Genomic DNA, 12812 nt, shown 5'->3' with positions numbered 1-12812 from the left:
CTAAGTCATATGGGGGATATAACACTTTACCTGCGACCCTAGCCCTTTTATTACCCCAGACAAATTTGTTAGTCAACGATTGAAGTTTCATCAGGGTTTTGTGAGAAATTTTAATGGGTAGGCATCTGAGCACATACAATATTTTGGGTAAGAAAACCATTTTAAAGGACTGTATCCTTGCCATCCAGGACAACGATATTTTTTCATACCTTCCCAATTCCTTTTCTAAATTTTGGATCAGAGGTTCTAAATTTTCTTTAATTAACATCTGCGATGGTGTCAGCTTAATACCCAAATAAGGTATCCTCCTGTCGCACCATTTGAATTGAAAGGCCCCCTCCAGCGCACTCCTGGCCTCCACCGGTACATTAAACGGCAATATCAAAGACTTTGCCGCATTAAGCTTATAATACGACACTTTCGAAAAGTTTGATAATGTGTTCACCACTGCTGGAATCGAAACTACAGGGTTAGAACAGGAAATTATCACATCGTCTGCGTATAGACCAAGTTTATGTTCAAATTCCCCAACTCTTATACCAGAAATGGCTATGTTTTTTCGTATAGCTTCCGCCAGAGGTTCTACCACTAAAGCAAAAATAGCGGGAGACAATGGACACCCCTGGCGAGTGCCATTACTTATTTGAAATTTAGATGACAGAAACCCCGATGCCAACACTGACGCATTTGGGTAAGAGTAGAGAGCTAGAATGGATGACTTGATTTTCCCCAAGAACCCGAATTTTGTTAGAACTCTCTCCAGGTACCCCCAGTGCACCCTGTCAAAGGCTTTTTCAGCATCAAGAGACAGGAATGCACTGGGTCCACCCGATATCTCCACCAGTCTAATCAAGTCAAGCATCCGTCTGGTGCCATCCTTAGATTGCCTGCCTGTCACAAAACCAACTTGATCTGGAGCCACTAAGGCCGGGATCACTTTATGAAGTCTATCCGCCACTAGTTTGGCATAAATTTTTACATCACAATTTAGGAGTGAAATGGGCCTAATATTACTCGGGGTGTCTGCAGGTTTCCCTGGCTTGGGTAGCGTGATAATAATCGCTTCTAAGTTGTCTGGGGAAATTGACCCTTTATTTTGCCAAAAATTGAAGGTTTTTAACATAAAGGGGGACAGAGTGGAGGTAAATTGTTTGTAATATTCGTATGGCAGCCCATCAGGGCCTGGGGCAGAGTTAGACTTAGTCATTTTGATGGCACCTAGGATTTCATGTGTAGTAAAGGGAAGATTAAGTTCCTCTAATTGCTCATCTGAGACCCGGGGAAGATCCAGGGTGTCTAGAAAACCCTGTATATCCACTTGAGTCGGCTGTGACGTGTTGGAATCATATTTTAGATTATACAGGGCCTCATAATATTTCGCAAATGCTTCTGCTATTTCAATGGGATGTCTAATGATTGTTCCGTTTGGGTCCCTCAGGAATTCTATTTTAGATTGGATCTCACGTTTTTTCGTCCTTCTTGCCAATAAGGACCCCGCTCTATCCCCCATAGCATAAAATGTCGATCTATTTTTTTTAAGATTATGTTCGTATTTTTGCAGGAGTAGGGATCTTAGTTGGAATCTATGGGTTACAATTTCTTTAGTCAAGTTAGGGGTTGCTTTGGCTTTATTCAGGGATTCAAGGTGATGAATACGGGTTAATATATATTTAATATCTGCGTCTTTTTTCCGTTTTTGGATGGAGGCTAGTTTTATGAGCTGCCCCCTGACTACTGCTTTATGAGCAGCCCACAGGGTCTCGTCAGAAATTTCCCCATTATTATTAAGTTTGAAATATTCTGTTAACACTGACTCTACTTCATCATGTACCTTCTGCCTACCAAGCAAGCTAGTATTCAGTCTTCACCTGGGGGAATTTTGAACATTAAAGCTACCCTGAACAGACAAAGAGATCGGCGCATGATCTGTCCAAGTGATTAAACCAATATCAGCTGCAACACAATTACTTATAGATTTGCTGTCGACCAAAAAGAAATCAATTCTACTGTACGAGCGATGCCTGGAAGAGAAGAATGTATAGTCTCTTTCTGATGCGTGTAAATATCTCCAGATGTCATGAAAATGGAATTCATTGATGAGATGATTAAGTTCCTTAGCATGTGAGATGTTGATGTTGGAGCAATCCATGGAGCGTATAACAGGTATATTAAAGTCTCCACAGATGATTTCCGCCCCTGTGGCAGTATCTTTGAATGCTTGGAAAAATTTCCTAGCAAAGGTCAATTGTGATGAATTTGGGGAGTAGACCGTTGCCAAGGTATAAGGGACGCTGTTGATATAACAAGACAAAATAATATATCTTCCATCCGCTCCATAACTTACATTTATCAATTTAAAGGCCACTGAGTTCTTTATTAAAATGGCCACTCCTCCTCTTTTTTTTGAGTCATTAGCAAAAAAGGCGTGTTGAAACCTGGGATGAAGTAGCCGTTTATTATCTGTGGAAAGAAGGTGGGTCTCCTGAATGCACGCTATATCACAGTTAGATGCCATCACCTCTCTCCACATCATTGACCTTTTTGCTGGGGAGTTGAGTCCGTTCACATTAATAGACAATATCTTAATTCTCATATTGGAGCCGCAGGGGGGTTTGAATTCCTAGGAACGCCATCAGGGATGAGAGGGGTTAGACCAACAAGGAATTGAAAGAAATTTCCGAAAAAAATTAAGGAACATTTGTGAGAAGAGGAACAAAAACAAAAAAGTTCCATCAACACCGGTTTGCCCCGAGTAGGGTGACCGGAGTATAACCGCTCACCATAGGCGAGAACATCAGGGGGGCTACGTGACATCCCGTGTCACAGGAGCAGAGACAGCAGGTGCCATAAGCAGGAAGGAGTCCCAGCTAAGTTGCTGACCATTCAGGGTTAATCCTGTTTGGAGAGCCTCTTTGATTCTCCCGCCCACCAGGGTTTGGTGGGTGGGCTATTCCCCAGTCATCCAGCAATTTGCCCAGCTGAGAAGGAGTATGACATATGTAAGTGCCTCCATCTTTGAAAATTATCATCCTCACCGGAAAATCCCACTTGTACTTGATGTCTTGATCTCTAAGGAGTTTAGAAAGGTGGGCGAATTCTCTTCTTTTATTAAGAGTTGTAGCAGAAAGATCTGGGAAGATTTTTAGTCCCATGAAAGTGTCTGGCAGGGCTGGACTTTCCCTCAGTGTGTACAGCACAGCTTCTTTTGTTTTATAGAAATGAAGTCTAGCCAGGACATCTTTAGGCAGAGCTGGATCTATGCCTTTGGATTTAGGGACTCTATGAATTCTGTCCACTATCAGGTCTCTGGCGTCCCATCCAGGAAGTATAAGCTGCAGAAACTTGTGGAAGTATTCATGGAGGTCTTTATCTGCTACAGATGAGGGAATCCCTCTGATTTTTAGGTTATTTCTTCGGGATCTGTCCTCTATATCACTGATTTTAAGTTTTAATGCCTCCACCTCCTTTTCCAAAGCTGTGTTAGCATCTATCAGATTGTTATGTGATGTTGCAAATTCAGCCATTTTAGTTTCTACATGCTCTGTGCGATCACCAAGAGACCTGATTTCTTCCTTCAGCTCTCTGACTATTTCTCTGAGATCACCCTGTAGGGAAGCCCTCAGCGTCTTCAGCAGAGATTGCATTGTTTCCTCTGTCAGAGGAATGCCTGTATTGCCTCTCACGCAGCCTGTATCTCCTTGTGAGGAGTGGGAAGACGCTGAGTGGGAAGACAGCGCCATCTTGCTAGGTGAGGAGACTTCCCTATCCCGGGGGTAGAAGTCTGTCAGCTTGGCTGGAGTGCCAGTTTTTTTAGGTCTCAACTTAGGCATCACTGAGGGCTGGGGTTACTCACACCTCCTGTAGCTGGTAATCCTGTTATCTGTGAGCTGGTTTATCCTGCTGAAGCACAGAGCTCTCCTTTCAAGCAGCCGTCGCCATCAGCGTGCAGGCCACGCCCCCATTTGCTGTATTTCTTATTACCCTTTTCCTTGTTTTGTAGCATTGCGCCTTAGTTAGGTTCCCTCAAGAGTATATACTTGAAAAAAACCCTGATTTATAACAAATCCCCTTTTAAAGATCCGTTATCCACACTGTGTGCGCAATTATTAGGCAGTGAGTATTTTGACCATATCAATTTTTATGCAGATTTTCTTCCTCTAAGCTGTATAAAATTGAATGCCGATTGGATGACGAAGATCAGGTGATGTGAATTTGTGTAAGGAGGGAGATGCGGCCTAAGAATACATCATCTTTTATCAAGGAGTGCTGAATTATTAGGAGCTTGTTTTCCACAAGCAAAATGGGGCAAAAAGAGATTTTGCAAACTCTGAAAAGTCAAAAATTGTTACAAATCTTACAGAGGGATGCAGCAATTTTTATATTGCTAACATATTAAGGTACCATCACAGAACCGTCACAAGTTTGGTGTAAGAATTATGTAGGTACTAAGGAATCTGATAGCGTGGGATAAAACCAGTCTGAGAACAAAGCTGCTGCAAAAAGATGTATTTAAACAAAACAAAAAAGCAAACAGAACTAACACAGATATTCCTGCAATTGTAATGAGGTGCTCAGCACAATATGGTAAATCGCAGCAAACTGAATAGCGGGATGAGACTACTAAAATGAACAAGTCCAGCAAGGATATGACATAGGAGTGCGCGAGGCGCTTAAAAGAGGAAGTCCATTAAAGATATCAGTGGGTATGCATACAGAACTTAAACGTGGTTATCCAGCAAGGGGGTAGTGGAAATGCACACAATACTTAAACAAGGAAGTCAAGCAATAACTTGGTCACACGTGGGTACGGCACTTGTTTGTGTGAGTTCAAAAAGAAGGTCTTTAAACGTACTTTTAAGGGCTGACAAGTCCCGCTCAAGTCCCACACCACAGCCCAACAGACGAAGTCCAGAAGATATGAAGTTACACTTCTTACTGACCTCAGCAGCTTCAGAGGCGAGAGGCAGTACCCAAGTATTCTGGTCAATAGGCAACCCCGGTCAGGATCCAGGAGCACACAGAAAATGGAAGACAGCTGAACGAGGCGAGGTAGACCACTGAGTATCGAGCAGCAGTAGCAGGGCATTCACCAGCACAACGGGCAGGAGCTCAGGAGCCAACAGCACAAAATACTCAGGCAAGTTGGAACACACAACCTGGACTTAAATAACAGGACAGACAGGAAGTTCTATGACAGGGCGAGATACAAGACTCCATCTTGGATAAAGGCAGACAGGCACAAAGGAAAGTCTTTAATCCTTACATTTGATTGTAAAGGGTCAACACAGTAATGACAAATGTGTTAAGAAAAAAAGCTGAAAATGAATTTCAAAATATTAGACAAGAATCAAACAGGAAGCTACCAGGAAGCCATTATCCTCCAGTGCTGTCATATTGCAGAGCCACAACCTTCCTGGAGGGCCAAAAGTACAAGGTGTTCAGTGCTCAGAGACATGGCCGAGGTGAGGAGGCGGAGCCCGACCACCATTAAACAAGACACAGTAGTAGGTGTTCAGTGCTCAGAGATACAGCCAAGGTGAGGAGGCTCCGCCCGATCACTGCTGAACAAAACAGAGAAGTACAAGATGCTCAGAGAAATGGCCGAGGTGAGCCTGACCACCACTGAAGAAGACACAAAAGTAGAAGGTGCTCAGAGACATGGACGAGGCAAAGAGACTGAAACCAATCACCACAGAGACAGAAGCAAGCAAGAGGACGTCATCGCTAGAAGATGGGAGGCGCCGTACCTGGATCGTGACACCCATCGGACCGGACCACCTCCTGGGTGAGTATAATCTAACTCATTTTTCTTATCTTTCAGGTTACATCGGGGTTTATCTACAGGATTACAGAATGAGGTGACAGATTCCTTTAACCAATACCATGATAATAAGGCTAATAATAAATATTTCATTACAAAAATCTTCAAAATTATTTGATGCAAAAAATGTGTACACCCCATATCAAAAACTACTGCATCTAATATTTTGTATGTCCTATATGTATCACCGGAATGCACCAAGTCTTCTAGACATGGAATGAACAAGTTGGTGACATATTGCAACATATATCTATTTTCTATTCTTCAAGAACAACCTCTTTTAGAGCCTGGATGCTGGACGGAGAGTGTGCAATACTTATAGTATGTACAATGCTGTGACCCTATCCCAGGCATCGGGGAATAATATGCTGGTACCTAGAATAGATCTGTGTATGTGACAAACTGCAGCTCCCCTCTCACAGCACTATAATGTCATTATATTATAAATGATATAACCGTTCTGTTAGAATAGCTCTGCAGCATGTGATTAGTGTATTACAAACACCCCTCTGCATTTATTCCAGGCAGGGCCGCCATCAAGACATTACTGCCCTGACTGGTGTATGGGGCCAAGTTATATGCTAAGCGTCTGATATTTTTCCCTAATACTCCATAGACGTATTGCTATTCAAATTTCACATATTCCATATTGACATGCCTTAGCATGATAGAGTGCAACCTTATTTTGTACATTGTATATGGAGGTAGCTCCTCCTGGTTATGCACCTATTCACACTAGTCTGGATGTGCCAGTCAGTTTTTTGCCAATTAAAAATGATATAACCGTTCTGAGACTAGCTCTGCAGCATGTGATTAGTGTATTACAAACACCCCTTTGCATTTACTGTATTCCAGGCAGGGCCGCCATCAAGGCATTACTGCCCTGACTGGTGTATGGGGCCCAATGAACAGAGTGGGCCTGCATCGGGCCCCAGCGGCAAGATTCTGCAAATGCAGAAACTGAACCTGCATCCGAGATGCAGGTCCAGTTAGACTCTATTGCCATGCGGGCCCGCACAGCAATAGTTAAAAGCCGCCAGCCAATCAGAGGCTGGCAGCTGACGTCAGCGCACACGTCGCCGGTGTATGACGTCTTTGTGATTCGCCTGCGAGTGCGTGCTTGAACTGCATGGAGGGAACATAGCCGAAGGAACGTGGTCAGGTAAGGAGAAAGGTTTTTTTTATTTTTATTGAAAGCGGCATGGGGGCAGGATGGGAGACATGGGGGCAAGATGGAGACAAGTGAGGCAAAATGGTAGATGCGGGGGCAGGATGGAGAAAGCTGGGGCAGGATTGGACACACAGGGGGCAGGATGGGAGATACAGGGTGCAGGATGGGAGACAAGGGAGCAGAATGGGAGACATGGGGCAGGATGAAGACAAGGGGGCAGGTTGGAGACACAGGGCAGGATGAGAGACAGATGGGGCAGGATGGAGACACATGGTGCAGGATCATGAGCTGGATGGATGCAATGGAGACAGATGGGGCAGGATCACAGAACAGATGGGGCATCACATGGGGACAGAATGGATAGTCATGAGGGCAGGATGGGAGACCATATGGGACCAGGATGGGAGAACATATGGCTAGAGCCAGGAATGAGACACATGGGGCCCAGGATAGGGGATATTATTACAATAAGGGTTAATTAAGGGACATTATTACTGCAGTGATGTATTTATTTTATTTTTGAGGATACTGTTTTAAATGGGGGAGGCGGTCTTGTTACTGTGCAGAGCGACACTATGTCGCCTTTTTTTCTTCATCTGGTGTAGTTTAGAAGTTGGGATAAAATTAAGTAATGTGTTCTGCAAGCAGTGCTCTAGATAACTGTTATTTCCTACAGAGATGAGCCCTGGCTGGATGAAGATGAAAAGCAAAGATGAAGGACTTCACCTAGAGACGTCACTGGTGAGTCAGTGTGCTACCTGTAGGCTGGCATAACACATGTGAGAAACTCGGACGAGGCTCGCATATTAATACCCGGCACTCGGAGCAGAACGTGCAGTCGCACAGCAATACATACAGCCGAAAAACAAGGAAAAACGACAAAAACCCAGATATATTGAAAAATAGAAAATATATATTAATTGGGATATACAGATATAAGGAGAGGAGAGGTTACCCCTATTGGCACAAGTTGAAAGAAGGACGCACCACGAATCAAAATTATCACAGTATATAGCATATGGAATGTAAACAATATATTACATACAGGGTGAATTTTTATATTGCTGGAGCAATGAACTTTAAGCTCACCAACAGTCAAAATAATTGCATATAATATATAGTAAACCTCATGTTATGCAATAAAAAGTGACATATAATCACCCACCAGCACATGCGACTATTTATCTGTCATGATCCAGGTTGTATTATGACAGATAAATGCACTAGTAACCTTTTTCTTTTCCTTAAGCTGTGTGCTTAAAGATAGTTTTGCCCCCAGTGGCCATTAGGGTCATTGCACTGTGGTGGTTTCAGTTCTAGTTTTGCCACCGGTGGCCGTTAGGGGCATTGCACTGTGGTGGTTTCAGTTCTAGTTTTGCCACCGGTGGCCGTTAGGGTCATTGCACTCTGGTTACTTTAGTTTAGTGCACGTGATTATAAAGCAGGTGTGATTGCTCTGGCTCTGCTATAAAAGAGTGTCAGGTGTTGCAATCACTGTTGGTGATATTGCTCATTTCCAACCAAGTCTGGTGGAGGGAGGAACTACAGAGAGGAGTTCCTTGCAGCTCAGGAGAGCTCTGGTGTAAAGTCTGGTGAAGGAAGAAATTACAAAGAGGTGTTTGTTGTGAGTTCATTTTCCCCTTCATTACTGAGGCCCGAGGAACGCCCTCTTCTGGTAAAGAAAGGTAGTGAGCCTGATTATCAAACACCTGAGGCTGATGATGACTGGCTGAGTGGAGTTACTGACTGGATATAAGGCTGCCGACGCCCTTCTGCCCTGCAGGTGATTTCTCTGTGGGATCCTTGGAGACCAGTCTGAATTCCTGCTCCTCTAAAGCTAAGTTTGCTGCTCGGCCTTTTGCTTTTGTGCTTTGAGTTTGTTTTGCTTTGTTTTTCTGGATTTCTGCCATTCCCTGCTGGGGTGTGCTGAATTCATTTAGCTGTCTTCTGAAAATACCTGAGTGCTGATTTAGTTTTTGAAGCCTAGCTGCTTCAGGGCCTTTTTCATATCAGCTTGTTGGCGTATGTCTTTGATAGGGTTTTGGCAGATTGCAAACAGAAGCCTTCCTGTCCTTTCCTATCTAGGTAGTTTTGGGCCCCGTCTATCTTTCTGTCTGTGTTAGTATTTTCATCTTGCTTCACCGTCATTATATGTTGGGGGCTGCCTATTGCTTTGGGGTCTGCTCTGGGGCAGTTTAGATTTCCCCTTTCTTTCTTTAGGCCTATGTAATTCTCCGGCTGTGATCGAGGGGTCTAGGGCATCGTAGGAACCCCCCACGGCTACTGCTAGTTGTGTTGATAGGTTCAGGCGTCTGCAATCTGATAGTTGCCAACTTCTCTGGTTTTCTGGACTTAGCTTGTATTTCTGCTTTTGCCTCCTACGGTGACTCATTCATAACAGGTGTTCCTTGCATCTCTGACAAAGCTTGGAGAAGTAGCAACGATTCTGGAGGAAAACTGCATTCTGGTGGTGGACTCTGTTGCTGGGAGCAAGAGCAACAGAGCAAAGCTAATTGGTGTTATCTCTGTTTGTGACTTTCCTTATGTGTGTTTCAGTGCAGTGGTGGGATTAGTTTCTGCACCATCCATTTCATTAGAAAGGACTAGGTGCAGGGCGAGCTAGGGTTCTTAGGTTCCAGCTCGGCGACAGGTGCAGAGCCTATATAGGGACTGTTAGGAGTGTAGAGACTGGCTCAGGGGAGTGCAGGAGGTCTCCACGGCCCCGTTCCCTATCGCAGGGCCCTCCATTGTATTGGTTTCCCTGGTGTTTCCCCTTATTATTTAAATAAGCCCTGCTGGAGGCGGTGTATCCAGTTTCACGTGTAATTCTGAAATTCGCCTGCTGGAGGCGGTGTATCCGGCTGCACGTTATATAATTTAAATTCGCCCTACAGGAGGCGGTGTATCCAGGGTCACGTGTGTGATAGAAATTCGCCCTGCTGGAGGCAGTGTGTCCAGTCACACGTTGACCATCACAATTACCTTTACATTGACCCTATATACAGAGCTCCGGTGTATAATGTCATTCATCACGGTATAACCTGTACAATATATACAGCGCTCATGTGTATAATGTAACTGTTGATTACTGTACTACCTGTACACTGATACTGTATACAGAGCTCCTGTGTATAATGTCACCAATAATCACTGTATTACCTGTACACAGACACTGCAAACTAAGTACAGATCTCCTGTGTATAATGGCACTTATGGTGATATTAGTATTGGTTTTTTTTTATTAATGATCAGTATTGTAGTATTCAGTCACAATGTGGTGCTAATTGTGGTCCAGCCATGGTGTGATGGTATTTGTTCCTTGTATGTGCTATTATTTGGTCACTATGTGGTGGTAATATGTGGTCTTTTCATGGTGTGGTGGTATTTGTTACTCATATGTGGTATTATTGGTCACCAGGTGGTTGTGATCTGGACATGGTACGGTAGTATTTGTCCCTTGTAAGTGATATTATTCAGTCACCGTGGTGGTAATATGTGGTCTAAACATGGTGTGACAGATTAGGTGATCTGGTGATGGGAACTGTTAGGCCGGCGTCACACACAACGTAGAAAAATACGGACCGTATTGTACGGCCGTAATACGCATAAATGGTCCCTAAATGTCATCCGTTGTCAGGGTGTGGCCACGTATTTTTCCCATGTAAGCATCCTTATGTAATCCGTATGGCATCCGTATGCCGAGAATTTCTCGCAGGCTTGCAAAATGGACATGTAATGGAGCCCTATGACAGGTTTTCAAACACAAACGAAAGAATAGATATATACACATAGAATGTGTATATATATATATATATATATATATATATATAAAAAAGATTTTTTGGCACAGCCAGCTCACCGCTTTGAAGAAAACTAGGAATAAGTCCAGCCTGTGGTAGCAGTTCACACGGAAAGCGGATTGGGATTAAATCCTTGCATGTAAAAGAGATAGTGTTGTTTCTCCAGCGATCAGTCCAAGGGTGGAGTAAAATATAACTTTTATTTTTCCACTAAAAAGGTTCCAGGTTTCTTCAATAACAATTTTGCATATGGTCAATCCTTTTTGGATGACATGTTTCGACACTACATGTCTCTTCCTCAAGGTCCAAGTAAGGAATGAATCAAAACCGCCTATATAGTATGAGGCCAGGGAAAAACACCACTGAATTTCAGGGTGTCACCCTTTCTAGATACTGGCTGGTGTGTATAGGAGATTCCCAGTGAATTTAGTTCAGCCAAATTAACCCTATAGCCAGTAGTAACCCTTTGCGGTGTTGTTCCATCCCCAAGGACTTCATCAACATGAAAAAAACAAATGATTAAAATCAATATTAAAAACAAATAAAATAAAATCAAGCGATACCTATAAGATACAGAGATTTGAATGAAACATTCATATATTCCACAGCACAAGAATAGTTAATATTGGAATTATTTGATACTGGATTAGCTACTGTTGCTATGAAACCATTATTGTAGTATCACCATTTATGTTTAATATTGCGTTATCAAGTCCATACGGTTATTCAAACCGCACGGCACTCAAGTTTCCAGTAGAAAAATCCACTTACTTTCCCTAGCCAGGATTTTTTCTTGTAAATTGCCCCCCTCGTGGGCTTGGACACTTTCTCTATTCCTTTGAAGGAGAAAGATGTTAGATCTCCATTATGTTTGTTAGCAAAATGCCGTGAAACTGCAGAGTAACCTGCCAGCGGTAAGTTAACCGCATCGGACAAGTGTACGGATACGTTTTTTCAACCTACATATTGAAGCTGACAGATGTTACATTGAATCAGATCAATGACATTATCCGTATTACAATTTATAAAACTGCGTATTGGAATCTCTTTATTTTTAAAGGAGACAATTTTTTTTATCTTTTGTGGCATATTGGCAACATTTGCACACGTTAGCTCCACATTTGTGGAAACCAACGGTACTGAGCCAGTTTTTCTTTTGATCTCGTTCCAAGTCCACAAATAAGCTAGGAGACAAAAGGTTTTTTAGTGTAGTCGCTCTTTTTGGCACAAATCGGACTGTGTGATTGTCCAAAATCTTTCTGAGAATTGTATCTTGTTGTAAAATAGGTAAATATTTCGGTATGATATTAGTGATCTGATTGTGGACTATGCCCTGTGGTGAATGGAATGATATTATTTTTGGTTTTATTTTCCTTACATTTATGTTGAAGTAAAGAATCTCTGCTGATGTTACCAACAATAGATTGGTCTCTTTCCAAACACCACTTGGGATGACCCCAATTTTGTAATCTGCTACAAACTTTTTTACTCTCACTTATATATGTAGAGTCATCAGAAGTATTGCGTTTAATCCTGATGAGCTCACCAACAGGTACGTTCCTGATGACATGTGGGGGATGGCAAGATGTGGCTGCCAGTATACTGTTTGAAGCAGTTGGTTTCCGGTAAGGAAGCACCAATACCCTATTTTCCTCAATATTAGCAACAAAGGTTACATTTAAAAAATCAATTTGTGACTTCTCAGAAAAACCAGTAAATTGGAGATTATAATCATTGTTGTTTAACCCCTTCCTGACATCAGACGTACTATCCCGTCCATGGGACCCGGGCCCCTATGCCCATGGACGGGATAGTACGTCTAGCGCGATCAGCAGCTCCCACGTGGTGAGCGCCGCTGATCGCGGCCGGGTGTCAGCTGATTGTGCTGGATGTCAGCTGTGATAATGTGTCAGGGGCGGTCACGGACCGCCCCCGACACGTTAACCCCTTGTACACCACGATCAAACACGATCGCAGTGTACCGGGGGTCAAAGGGAAGCATCAGCAGGGAGGGGGCTTC

At 43.2% G+C, this 12812-nt stretch overlaps 1 protein-coding gene across 1 annotated transcript in view; it reads right to left on the bottom strand.

The window, feature by feature from the left end:
- The window catches only part of LOC141051184 (uncharacterized), a 105441-nt gene that overhangs the window by 70385 nt on the left and 22244 nt on the right, over positions 1–12812 (bottom strand). The window lies entirely within an intron of this gene.

The sequence above is a fragment of the Dendrobates tinctorius genome, unplaced genomic scaffold (assembly GCF_039654945.1).
Source record: "Dendrobates tinctorius isolate UK_male_01 unplaced genomic scaffold, ASM3965494v1 ptg000155l, whole genome shotgun sequence".
Taxonomy (NCBI): Eukaryota; Metazoa; Chordata; class Amphibia; order Anura; family Dendrobatidae; genus Dendrobates; species Dendrobates tinctorius.
Note: the sequence above shows the minus strand (reverse complement) of the source record. Positions and strands in the feature narration are given on the sequence as shown.